Consider the following 12,297-nt stretch of genomic DNA (forward strand, 5'->3'; position numbering starts at 1 on the left):
TTTTTTTTTGTTTTTTTTTTTTGTCTTTTTCTCTCAAATAAGCTTTTGACTCTTTTTTCCCTCCTCCCGTCTCATACCTAGCATCATTTCTGACTGAGTTGACTAAAGCATCGGAATAGGAGGGGTGGCATGGTGGTGGCAACACTGCCCTTTGTCTCTAATGATCAGCCTATGAAGAGAGGAGCCACGAAAGGCTGAGTTCACATCAGTGACAGGGAGTGTCGTGACAACTACCCCGCGTGGCTCAGGCTGCTCAGGTCTTTGCCTTTTCCATGTGTATTTGTTTCAAAATCCCTCGCTCATGGAACACATTTGCAAGCTGTAATTAAAAAATGTTTTGATGTGGACAAGCAGGCTTGACCAGATAAACTTGAAAGGACATCTGTGCCCTGCCTGGCCTGTCATTCGCTCCCAGTTTTTACATGTTTACAGTTGTGATTCTTTGGTGAGATTTGTGAACTGTTGAGGACACGTGTAGAGTCCGTGTACCAGTTGTGAAGTGATGTGTAATATTGGAAGGACACACATTTTAAAATTTCTTTCAAAGCAGAATATGGAAATTAGACATAAATTTGACTTACCTTAGGTACTTTTAAAATAATTTAAATACTTAAGGTGAAGTAAATTTGGAAATCTTTTAAAGTATCAAGGTTTTAGGGTGAACATCTTGTTGATTAGTGTGGCAAGTTGGTGACTATGGAGTGATGTGTGGGGTTTCTTCTTGCTTGCCTTCCCCTGCAGAGAAGGGTGGAACTTCACTTTCTGATCTGTTTGCTGAGGTTTCACTGTCCCCTTGAATACCACTGGGTATTCACACCTGAGTTCAATTTAATTTACATCTGTATATTTTTAAAAATAAGACAACATATCTGTTAATGATGTGGTACAGTAATTCTTTTGTCAGGGACTGTTTGATCCTAATTCCTTCCTTCCTAACAAGTAAAGGTTGGGACATACTTTCCTCCTTATGTGTGTTTTCTTCATGCTATGCTATTCTGAGCAGTCCCTTCTGTTGAAGGATTTCTTTCTCTGCCTTATAAAGGAGTGATGTGAGCAGCAGGCAGTATGCAGATACCGTGTGCCTGGGCTTTGGGAGGGAAAGTCACATGACTGTATGAAATCACGATATGCCCTATTTTATATTTATTGAATTTGGGGAGGGCAAAATAATGTTTGTAATGTATTTCTTTTTTAAAAAAATTATGTTAATTGCAACATTTAAGGTATTAGCTTTGCCATTTTTCAGATTGAGAAATTTTTAAATTAGAAATTATGTCACAAAGAAATTCTGTTTAGTATCACCATGAGCTTCTCCTAAACAGTGAGAATCAGCTCTGTGCCTGTTTCTCACCTGTGAACTTCTGTCAGCAGCTTGTTCGTGTTGGTGCACTGTAATGAAATGGTATGGAGTGGTTACCTCACCTCCAGAGTGTCGTTTAGTTTGCTGAGCTGTCTTCACACCCCGCTGTAATCATCACTAGATAACTGTGCATCCTCAGAAAATTGTTTTGTCTCCATTGTGTCTCAGTTGAAGATGGAAGCAGAGCAGCACTGGACTTCCTTATCAAGCTCCTGTTTGACCGCGAGAAGAAAGTCATGGGTTATCAGCTTGGACTGTTAGTGGCCATTTGTCCCTGCATTAGCTGCTGAAAATTCTTTAGTTGTCAAGACTGAGTTTGCAGTAGGTTGCACCTTTTTATTGTTTGCAGTTTTCTCTTTTTTTTTTTCTCAAATTTTTAGATGTTATACATATATTTATATATTTAACAAGTTTGTGTACTTGACAGAACTCCAGCATAACAGCCCATAACATCTAGAAACACCTGAGTCAAGTCCAAAGCAGGTAGAGCACAGGCTCCATTTAAGGTGGTTGAGGATCCGAATCCCATACAGGCTTAAGGCTGAAAACCAGTGTTCTGAAGGGTTGCCACTTAAGAAAAGGCTACACAAACCTTTATTCTAACATTTAAAAGAAAACTACAGCTTTCCCAGGCCTGGCGGCCCAATAAGTTACACTCACTCAGGCACTTGAAGGCTACGGACACAGGTGATCACTGGAGAGGTGGCCAGGGTGAGAACTTTCCCACATTGAGACCCCACAAGGACACTTTGGGGTCACAGGCCAGGGGAACTGCTGCAGTGGAACCTTCCTCCAGATTACTGAACCAGGAGAAGCAGCATGGTTCTTGCTCAGGTGGGGCTTCCTGCATGCAAGACCAGGGACTGCCTGCTCAGCAGGGTACACCGGGGGCAGTAATGATGCTCCTGCAGGTCTTGATGGCACATTTCTCACAGCTGCACAGTGGCCACGGCTTTGAATTCTCTAAGACGATTTGCTAGTTAGCTCTTTGGTGTTTTTGGTCAGTCGAAGACTTTGAGGAATTAGCTGTGATCCAGGGGTGCTCAAGGACTTCCGCTAGTGTTAGCCTCTGGCTTGCATTGTGCTCTAACAGTCTTGAAATGAGGTCACAAAGTTGGGGAATATGAATTCAACCCGTGATATCCTTCTGTAGGTCTCCTGGTAGGTCTGTGCCTCAAAGGGGGTGCATCCCAACTAGGAACTCATAGCAGAGGACACTGGGCTCCAGAGGTCCACCTTCTCGTCATGCATCCGGCCCTCAATCATCTCAGGGGGCAGGTAGTCCAGGGTGCCACACAGTGTGGTTCTCCTGGAAGATGGAGCATGCACAGACCACCCGAAGTCTGTGATCCTCAACTCTCCATTTGGCCCAAGAAGCAGGTTCTCTGGCTTAATGTGTCAGAGCGTTTGCCAGCTTGGTGATGTAGGTAGCCGTTCTCTGCTCTCAGACCGGAAGTGCTTCTGGAGCTTCTATAAACGGTCCCGATTAGATAAACTCTGGTAGCATCGTGGAAATATCCAGACAGCCTGAGGATGTTGGGGTACCTCAAGTGGGACTGTATCTCCACTTCTCTTTGAAGCTGGTGCTCCACCCCTGCTTTCTCCAGCTGGGTTTTAAACAGTACCTTCAGGGCCAGGATAAACTTGCTTTTGCATCTCCCTTGTCAAGTAAACATTTCCGAACTTTCCTTTACCCAGGGGGCGGCCGTGTCAAAATCTCCAGAGTCCACTGCCTTTTTTTCGAGTCTTCAGTTTTCTGTTTTGATGCCTGTCCCTTTTCAGAATTATTTCCAGAAGCTGTGGGCTGTGGCTGCTCACTCTTCTGGGGGTTGCTGAGCCAGGAGACAGGTCGACGAACGCTGGCAGCTGGCAACTGCTTTGGCACTGGCTTCTGACATGAGGCCAGTTTCTGTGCTTGTGAAGGGACACGGTGGGAGGAGTTGGAAGGACACCGGACCCTCAAGGCCTGGCCACTGCTAGCCAATCCTGGGTTCTGAGAAGGAATCTGCTCTGTCACCAAGATTCATTTTAGACCAAAAGGAACTGTGGTCTCAGCAGGCCTGAAACCACAGTTTTCTTTACCTCTGTCCATGTCACCCACGGGCAGGATCCTGCCTCTGACCGAAGCCTTCAGCGATCCCGGGAACTCCGCAGTTTTCTGTTTTATGTGCATTTAAAAGCCCTTCTTTGCTTTTGAGTAAGAAGGCATGAAGTGATCAGGAATGTTGCCAGTTAAAGCTTCACGCCAAAAATCTTGAGTAAACTTTCTTTTGTTTAGCTGCCCATGACGATAGCCGAAGAGAGAATACTCTTAGAAAGTACTGGTATAGAATTGAATAATTAGCAAAAAGCACAGATTTCTAATATTTCAGAACTAACATCCAAGCCTATAGTTTGCTTTTCTTGAGCATCTCCCGTTGGAAGAGTATTTATCCACAAGCCCAGCAGTACCCACTTTGTTTCTTCTCTAGTTTTTTTGGAGCAGTTCTAGTCTCTCAATAGTAGGTGGGGCATTAATATGCAAAGAAAAAAAGCATCTTTTATAATGCTTACATGAGAACAGCACTTGTATTATGGTAAGGCAATACTGGAATCAAAAACCTTACACAAGGTCTTATTGGGTAGATGCTAGCTTTTGCTGTAGTGTTCAGTACATAAGAGACAGTGACAATGAAGGCTCAGTCTGTCTCTGCAGTTCTTTGGGACCATTTCTAAAGGCCAGTTAGATTGTGTTACTGTGATTTAATTTTTGAAGTTGCTGCAATTAATGAATGCATTCTGTGCTCTGAGAATCTGATATTCAGCAGCCGTAATCTCTGGTATCTGAAGAGAAAATGGGCTTTCTCTCCTTTAATTGTTAATGTTACTTTAGCAAAGTACTTAAAGATACTTTTTGTTTCCTCTGTAAAAATGGCTTAGCAATGTCCACACCTGGGTAGGGCACACAGCTAGTAAACAATCCAGGATGGTAACTGGCAGTTCCAGGTAGACCAGCAAGTGACAGACTATGCAATGGAAACAGCTGCTGAGAAGCAAGGGTTGTTTTCTAGTGAGCAAACCATGTGAGGCGTTCCTGCTTCATAAACGAGAGCAATTTCATGTTGGCAGGTAGTGTGGTGTGTCTAGTGGCCCTCTGAGAAGATTATGGTTTCATGAGAATCAGATAGTCATTGGACATGGAGTTGGAAAGTGGTTGTTTTATAATATTCCTTAAAGTTTATGTTACCATTTTTAGTGGTGTAAGGCTAAGGACAGTTAATACTTTATCTTTGCCAAATAACTATTAAGATTAATCTTTTGAAGTAAACCAGACTCTCACCTGAAGGTTAGGGATCATCCCCTCTGTGGGTCACACTAAAACTTTTCCAAAGCTCATTCTCAGTCCGTGCTCACAGTCCACACAGTAGAGGCAATTCTTTGTTTAGGAAGGAAGCCATGTCCACGCCAGATAGAGGTGTCCTGGGCATGTTGTTCCTGGTGGCCTGTAGCATGGCGTCTTATAAACCGGCATTAGAGGTGCATCACACAGAGGTGAAGCCCTTGTGTGTCTGGCCTAGAGTCTTCTCTGAACCTTGGCATCCTGGGCAGCGCCGGGGGTGGGACGCTCACCTCTCTAAAGTCACTGTCTCCCTCTCGGAGTTCCGAGCATGGATGTTCAGAGTGTGGGGATGTTAACACTAAACTATTCAGTGGGCTTGGAATTCATTAGAATTTCAAAAGTATTTACTTTTTAGACTTTTCATCTTTTCTTTTTAGACTTAAAAAGATGAAATTCTGTTCTTTGGCTGACTTGTGTAGGGTAATCTAATAGAATGGGTGTTGAAAGGTCAATACAACTTTGCAGTGTAATGAGGAACTTTGGAAACACCTTTGAGTTTAGTTGCAGTGACTCCTCATTTGTATTTCTTCTATTACTGCTCTCCACACTGTTCTAAAGGTTTCTTTTGTTAAAATTATTTCATGGGGATAGTCACTCATGAAAAGTTATGTATCCCCCCCCCCTTTCAGTAACTTGAAAATCTTCCCTGGAATTATGTAGAAAAGAAAAATAATGATTGCTTAATATTTTGGCTTCTTTAAGCTTCCCTATGTTATTATATTCTGGTGGGAACCAAATCACACTTTAATTAGAGTAGTATTTTAAATGCTGTCTTTCACATGTGTATAACATGGTCTCTGTGAGGTGCATAGATGGAGATCTGTTAAGCGGTCTCCTTAGCCGGCGAGTTAAGAGGAACTTCTCATCATGGCTTTTCCAACAGCCCAGTGTCATTAACACTGCAGTTGTAGGTTAGGTTAGGGAGCCGTTTGTTGTTTTTCTCAGCTCCTTTTTCTCAGTTAGCTTTCCCCTCTGCACTGTGATAAGGAACAAGTAAAACGAGATGTGGCATTTCAGAGAGAAGTGTTATGACTTTATTGACCCATATTCCAGAGTATCAGTAATTTTTGAATGGTTTGAAGTATAGATCCAAGATGGTCTTTGATTGATCTAAGTTAGGGTGCAGAGCTGTCTTCTAGGATAAAAGCTGGTCGATCCTGGAAGCCAGTGGGACAGCATGTTTTCTTTCCTTCCTCCTCTGCCTGTTTTGCACGCTCATCCCCGGTGCTGCAGTGTGCGCATGCACACACATGAGCCGCACTCACCTTGGCCCAAGAGTGTAGAATCTTTTTTCATTGGTTTTTGTTGTTGTTCTATGTGTTTGTTTGTTTGCTTTTTAAGCTGGGGACCACTGACCTAAGCTCTATATGCACCCCAAGTTCCCCATGGAAAACATTTCAACACGCAAGGTGGAAGGCAACAGAATAGCTCAAGGCCACACCGTTGCTTTTTCTTGGGGAATAAACTGATTTGCCCCCAAATGACTCCAGCCTGTGTCACTAAGGTTCAGGCGTCTCCAGAGGGTTAGTGCTAACGCGGTAGAGAGCGTGACGCCTGCTGACAGCGTGCGCCTGTCTTCCAGAGGGTTGGATCAGTTCTCAACAGTGATAGCTCTTCTCACTGTCTAGTGTTGAGTATGTCTCAGGGATTCCTTGTGGAAATTAGGGCAGTTTTTAAAATAAGAAAATAGTTTTAAAAGAAACTAAAGGTGACTCATCATTGATGGGAGCTCAAGAAAGAGAAAGCATTTGGTTTCCCAGCCGTGGTAGCTCACGGAGGACGTTTTCCTTTCTACTTCAGGCTCTCATCTCAGCTTCAGCGGACAGAATCCTTTCCCATCATGCACAGCTTTAAAACTTTTATTTAAAAACTTCCCCATGAGCTTTCAGAATACTTATTGTAGATTTTAAGAGAAAAGGTATATTAATTTATGCTATTAACATCACCTCATAAATTATAAGTTTTATACTAAAGCTGTATTGAGTGTAATGAATTATGTTGCCTATGTGTTTTAATAGCTTAAAAATTATATATGAGCTTCTTTTTATTTTTATTTTTATCTTTGACAAAACAAACTAGTGATGCACCTTTTTACACTGGATCTCTGCCGTGTCAAGGTGTACAGCTGTCCTTTGCTACCTTGCAGATATATACAAAAAAGGATAACCTGGGGCCTCACAGTGTAGAACACCCTTAGACCACATCTTATCCTTCCTAGAGCTGTTGAGAATCGTGTTCTGTAGTACATGATCTGTGGTTTACACCTATGATGGCTAGACGCTTAGTTACAGGGTAAATAGAAGCAAATAGATCCAGTAACACTCCCACTACTGTAGACCTCTGTTATTGCCTATGGATTTATTCTTTAATTTACAGTTTATTCTGTAAATTGAGAAGTAAAATTAATAAATCTAGATGTTCTCAGTGTCTCATTCAGGAACGTTTCCCCCTCCTCACTAAGGAATTCCCACTGTGACTTAAAAATAGAAGTAAATTACTTGTGTGTGTGTATGTGTCTGTGTTTTTACACACATGCAAAAATATACATCGGGGGCACGTGTGTGAGATGAATGTGTGCTTGTATAAGAATAGAAAGGTAACCGAATGTATTATAGAAATGTTTTATCTAGCTGAGGGTATTCCAGTTACTTTCCCATTGTTTCTTTCTTATAAACATGCCATATTCTTCGCTATGCTGTGTTCAAAGGCTAGCTCTGATATCAAGTGCATTTTCTTTTACCCTTTGAATTAACTTAGGGTGTCTTTAAAGTGGCATAGGAAAAGCAGATTCTAAGGCCGGCCTCATACTTATGAGCAGAGACAGACCTGGATAACAGCTTGTTTATATTGAGGTAATGGGACCACAGATTTGTTGAAACACTTTTATGTCTAATAAATGTTCTTTATATTCCGAGTAATAAAGTATTATGATGTTTTCTTGATCAAGTTCAGATCACTTAGGCCTTGATAAAGAAGCTTTTGAAGCTTGTTTAAGGACTTGGTGGGCTCATTTCACTGTGCATATTTCAAAGCTGGTGTGATTTTCGTTATTTTCAAAACATTTTTTAAAACTGAATCGTATCATTGGTTATGGAACAGAGCACTGCAGCCCTAATCTTTTGGCTGTAGGAAAAATCATGCTATCTTTTATGCCTACCTGATTGGCGTGGAGCTAAAAAGATACATTCCTGTACTTTGAGCTTTGCCATTTTGCTGTGCCCTCTTGACTGGAGCATCTGATGGTCTGAGACAGTACTCCATCAGGTTTATTCTAGAAAGAAAACCCTGTGCTTAGGGAATATATCAGGGCAACAACTCCTGAGTCCATGTTTGAATTGGTAGTTGTCTCTGAGGCCTCGCTTAATTCATCTTAGTCAAAACCTGGGAAAGCTTTCTATGTTTTTACGATGGTATTTTTGTAACATCTCCCTGCTCCATTCACTCTTGCTTTTGGACTTCTTGTACAGATGCATGCAAATGAAAGGAGGAGTTTGTGCTGATGCCATTTCTCCCTTCAGTTGCTGCTTAATGGAATTTGCTAGAATCAATTCCCCTTCTTGAAGGGTGAAAACAGACCCTGTGTGTATCTGTACAGAGATGTGTATATGGGATGTGGTGGCACTTTGCTGAATGTGAACTTGCCTTGTCAATGGGAATATTGAAAAGTATTATGTTTATTTATACATATGTATAAATCTCTATATACACGTATGTATATGTGTGTGTATAGATAAAGCTATATACATATATTTCCTTAAAAATGTGTGTGTGTAATAGATTTACAGCCTTTGCTAAGCAAGATTATGCATCTGTGGGAAATTCTGGATTATTCTGCAAGCCTGTGGAAGTGACAGTAGTCTAGAATACATCATCAGCCATACTGAGATAGAAGTCCTTCAGCTTAGAGTCACAGATGACAGATGACATCGGCCACACCAGTTGCACTGCCCGCAGACTGCAAGCTGGTTTCTCTGTGCTGACCACTCACGCCTGCACTGAGCTGTATGTTGTCCGAGTGCTGGAGATGGACTCGTGAGGGTGGCCTGGACCGGGCATGTGCTGAGCCACATCACCCGTCCCTTCCCCTTTCTGACTTAGTTCTCTTGCCTTGGCTGTTGCTTTTACACCCCTCTATCACTGACAGTCCCCCGTAGTATACAGCTTTCAGTAAAATTTTCTTTGAGAATTGGGTAGTCCTGAAAAATAAAAAGCCAACATTAATCAGTTAATTTTGAAATTTCCTAGGCAACTTTGGAGTGTTTTACTTAAAGTGAAAAAAAATTACAGTTATGATTTTATGATTGACATTAGTGTTAGTATATTTCCACACCTGTCATCGTTTAAAGAGTTTGATTAACTTTGTCCTTTAAATCTAAATTTATCCTTTGAATTTTAACAAAGTATACAAAGTCACATGGAAGCCTCTTAAATCTACAGCTGACTCATGCTTCTCATGATGAGATGCTCTAATGAGTTCTTGTGTCTTGGATCTGCTGTATTCCTTTTGACATTGCTCACAGTTGTGACATTCAGTTTTAATTCTGCCACAGCTCTCTAGAAAACTTTCACCCTTATATATCGTGCCTTTAAAGCTCTTATGCACACACAGATCAAAGTGTATATATATACATGTTGGCACATGTGTACATATACTTTGGTATATACTCACACAGTATGTCTCCAAGATATATTGTGGGAGTGGACATAGAAATATTCAAAGGCAATGAAATGTTGCTCTCCAGATATATATGTATATAAATAGTGTTGATATAACTGTACATACACATGTATATGTATGAGTTCTAAATGGCAATCTTTTACATTTAGCAAAATGCTGCCCTACTGGAATACTGCCACTGCAATGGCAGTTGTATGTAATGATTTAAAATACATTATCAAAAGTTATTTAAAGAACATTTAAAGGTCTCATCTAAAGACAGCCATACACTATTTATTTAGCTTCCTATTTTATTGTTGTGTCTGTATAACTGCAAGGGAGACTGTCATTTTGAAAACAGCATCTGCATATGAGAGACGAGTCCACTGGGGCATTCTGTGCATCTCCCTTTTCTGAAACAGCGACATCCCACAGCCAGTTGTTTGTTTCCGTTTTAGAGCAATCCTAGCATTGCCCTTTGTGTGTGTTATCCACCGTCTCTTTCATCAACTTAACTCACCAATTTGCCTCTTCCTTTCCTTAATGAATAGCGGTCATTTTGATCATGTTGCTGGGGGAAGCTGACCCCTCTCTCCCTGCAAGGGAATAGATCATCTAGTCATTCTGCCCTGTTCACAATTCACTTTGGAAAGAAGATGCTTCTCAGGATGCTGTCCTAAGCGTAGTTTATTTTGCAAAGTTTGATTTCTTTAAAGATACTACTTAATTTTTTGAAAGAGCTCTTAACTCGCATGTACTTGGCATATATTTAATTCTTACTGCTTTCCCCCGCAAGGTATTTTTTTTCCATCTGTCTCTCAGTTTTCTGTATTGAATGCAAGAACATTAAGACAAAACTGTTAAATACTGTTTTTGTTTGTGATGAGCTGGCAGCAGATTAAACCTTGAGAATAGGGGGAGAGAAAGGTAGACGGATAGATAATCCTAAATGCTATGTTAGCTGGGGAGTGGAGTAAGGGTACTCCTAAGGAAGCAGATTACACAGAGTAGCTCACTGGAACTGATATCAGAATCAGCCTTTAACACAAAGCCTCTTGGCAGATGTATGGTACTAACCAGAGTGCCCAAGTGTAAATTGAAACTAAGTTGCAGTGGGAAATCAAAGGTGAGGTAGCCATTGGAAACCAGCAAAGGACAGGCAGGCTGGACAGTTTTAAAATGTCTTTTAACAACGGAACTGCACGGTAGCAAGGACTAGCCGTACCGAGAGCTCTTCCTTTTCAGTGTTCTCGATCACCTTGGCACACAGTATGCTTCATATGCCATACATTCAGAGCATAGACAGGAGGGCAGCTGCTTAAAGGGGACTTACAAACCAAGCATCTTCTCGTGTCTGTCACAGCACGCACACTGGGAGCAGCTAGTGTCTGCACAGTGCAGGAGAGGAGGCTGGAGATTGGGAATAGGCCTATCTGTGGCGCAGGCTGAGGTTCTGCTGGGGAGGACACATTTGAGGAGACGAGAGGTTTTGGTTTGTGATTTCCCTTTAAACAGGAAGAGATGGTTCACATTTTCCATATATATCTCTCAATGAATGTACTGTATTACTGTTTTAAAAATTTGATGAAATAATAATGGATTGGTCTCCTTTTGTTATCTGGTCCTTGTTTAATTTGTTTAAGGGTTTTTGTATACAAAAGTTTACATTTTTATGTATATTTTTCTTGTGTAAAAACTGATGTAATATGTGTATAAAACACTGTATGTATTATCTGTATATAGTGTGACAAAATGATTTTTCTTTCTTTCTTTTGGATGTATTAATAAATCTTGCTGTGACGTAGCCTTGCTTTTACTAATCATTTCCTTTGCCTGTCATGGAGCTCCTGGTGCAGGGTAAGTACTTTTCCTTCTGTTTCAGGTCTCTGAGACAGGGTCTTTTCTGCTTCCCAGATGGCTTATAACTCAGTGTGTGGGCCAGGCTGTTCTTGGAGTTGCCATTCTCTTGCCTCGACCTCCCACGTGCCACTGGGGTTGCAGGGATCTAAGCCACTGTGCCCAGTTAAGCTTGACTGTTATGAGACAAAATTTTACCAGGTGCCTCTGGCTGGTGTGGAACACACTGTAGCTTAAGGTGGCCTTTGATTTCTTGGATGGTCCCTTCTGTCTCTGCCAGCCGAGGACAGGAATAACGGACATATGCCATCGTACTCAGTTTCCCCTTTCTTAAACATGCTGTTTTCAATCTTGTATCAACGATTCTAGGGAGATATTCACGATCTTTATGGCTAGCCTGACAAGTTAAAACCACATTGACTTCAGCTATATTATTCAAGCTTGAAATCCAACCACACATTGTATAATACAGTGGTATTGTTGCAGTCCAGCTCTATGTCATTTCACCCAAAGGCATTTCTTTCAACCCGCCCCCCCCCCCCATCTTTTATGTATCCCAGGGATGATAAATGAGTGGTTTTCCTTACTCAGTTTCCAGTGCTACCATCACAGACTTATACCAACTTCAGAAACTAGAGTAACAATTTCACGTTGTGTGCCCAAAGCTAAAAACAAAATGTAAAAATAACTACTACGGAGACCTAGCTTGTGGAAGCCGCTGGATTTAGTCCCCAGTATCACCAGAAAGTCCTCAGCCTTGGTACCGTCACAGAACTGAGCAGTCAAGGCTTTTGTAAACTGGACTTGTCACTGCTTGCTTCATCCTTTGATACTGAGGGAAGCTGAGCTCTTCTGTGGGGCACAGGAAGGCTGGGACCAAAGTCCCAAGCAAGAAGTAATAACAGCCAGTCACATGTGCACTTCATGGAGGTGTGTTTGCATGTGTAATTAAAATCTGGCTTCTAATTAATATATGTTTAAGACATTCTAAAGTCTCACTCCCCCCCCCAAAAAAAAAATAAAAATAAAAAAAAAGCTGGGTGG

General features: G+C 41.5%; 1 pseudogene; it reads right to left on the reverse strand.

Annotated features, from left to right (window-relative positions):
* Positions 1 to 3: 3 nt before the first annotated feature.
* Positions 4 to 11,238, reverse strand: LOC101980920 (annotated as a pseudogene).
* Between the last annotated feature and the right edge of the window lie 1,059 nt (positions 11,239 to 12,297).

The sequence above is a fragment of the Microtus ochrogaster genome, linkage group LG4, assembly GCF_000317375.1.
Source record: "Microtus ochrogaster isolate Prairie Vole_2 linkage group LG4, MicOch1.0, whole genome shotgun sequence".
Classification (NCBI taxonomy): Eukaryota; Metazoa; Chordata; class Mammalia; order Rodentia; family Cricetidae; genus Microtus; species Microtus ochrogaster.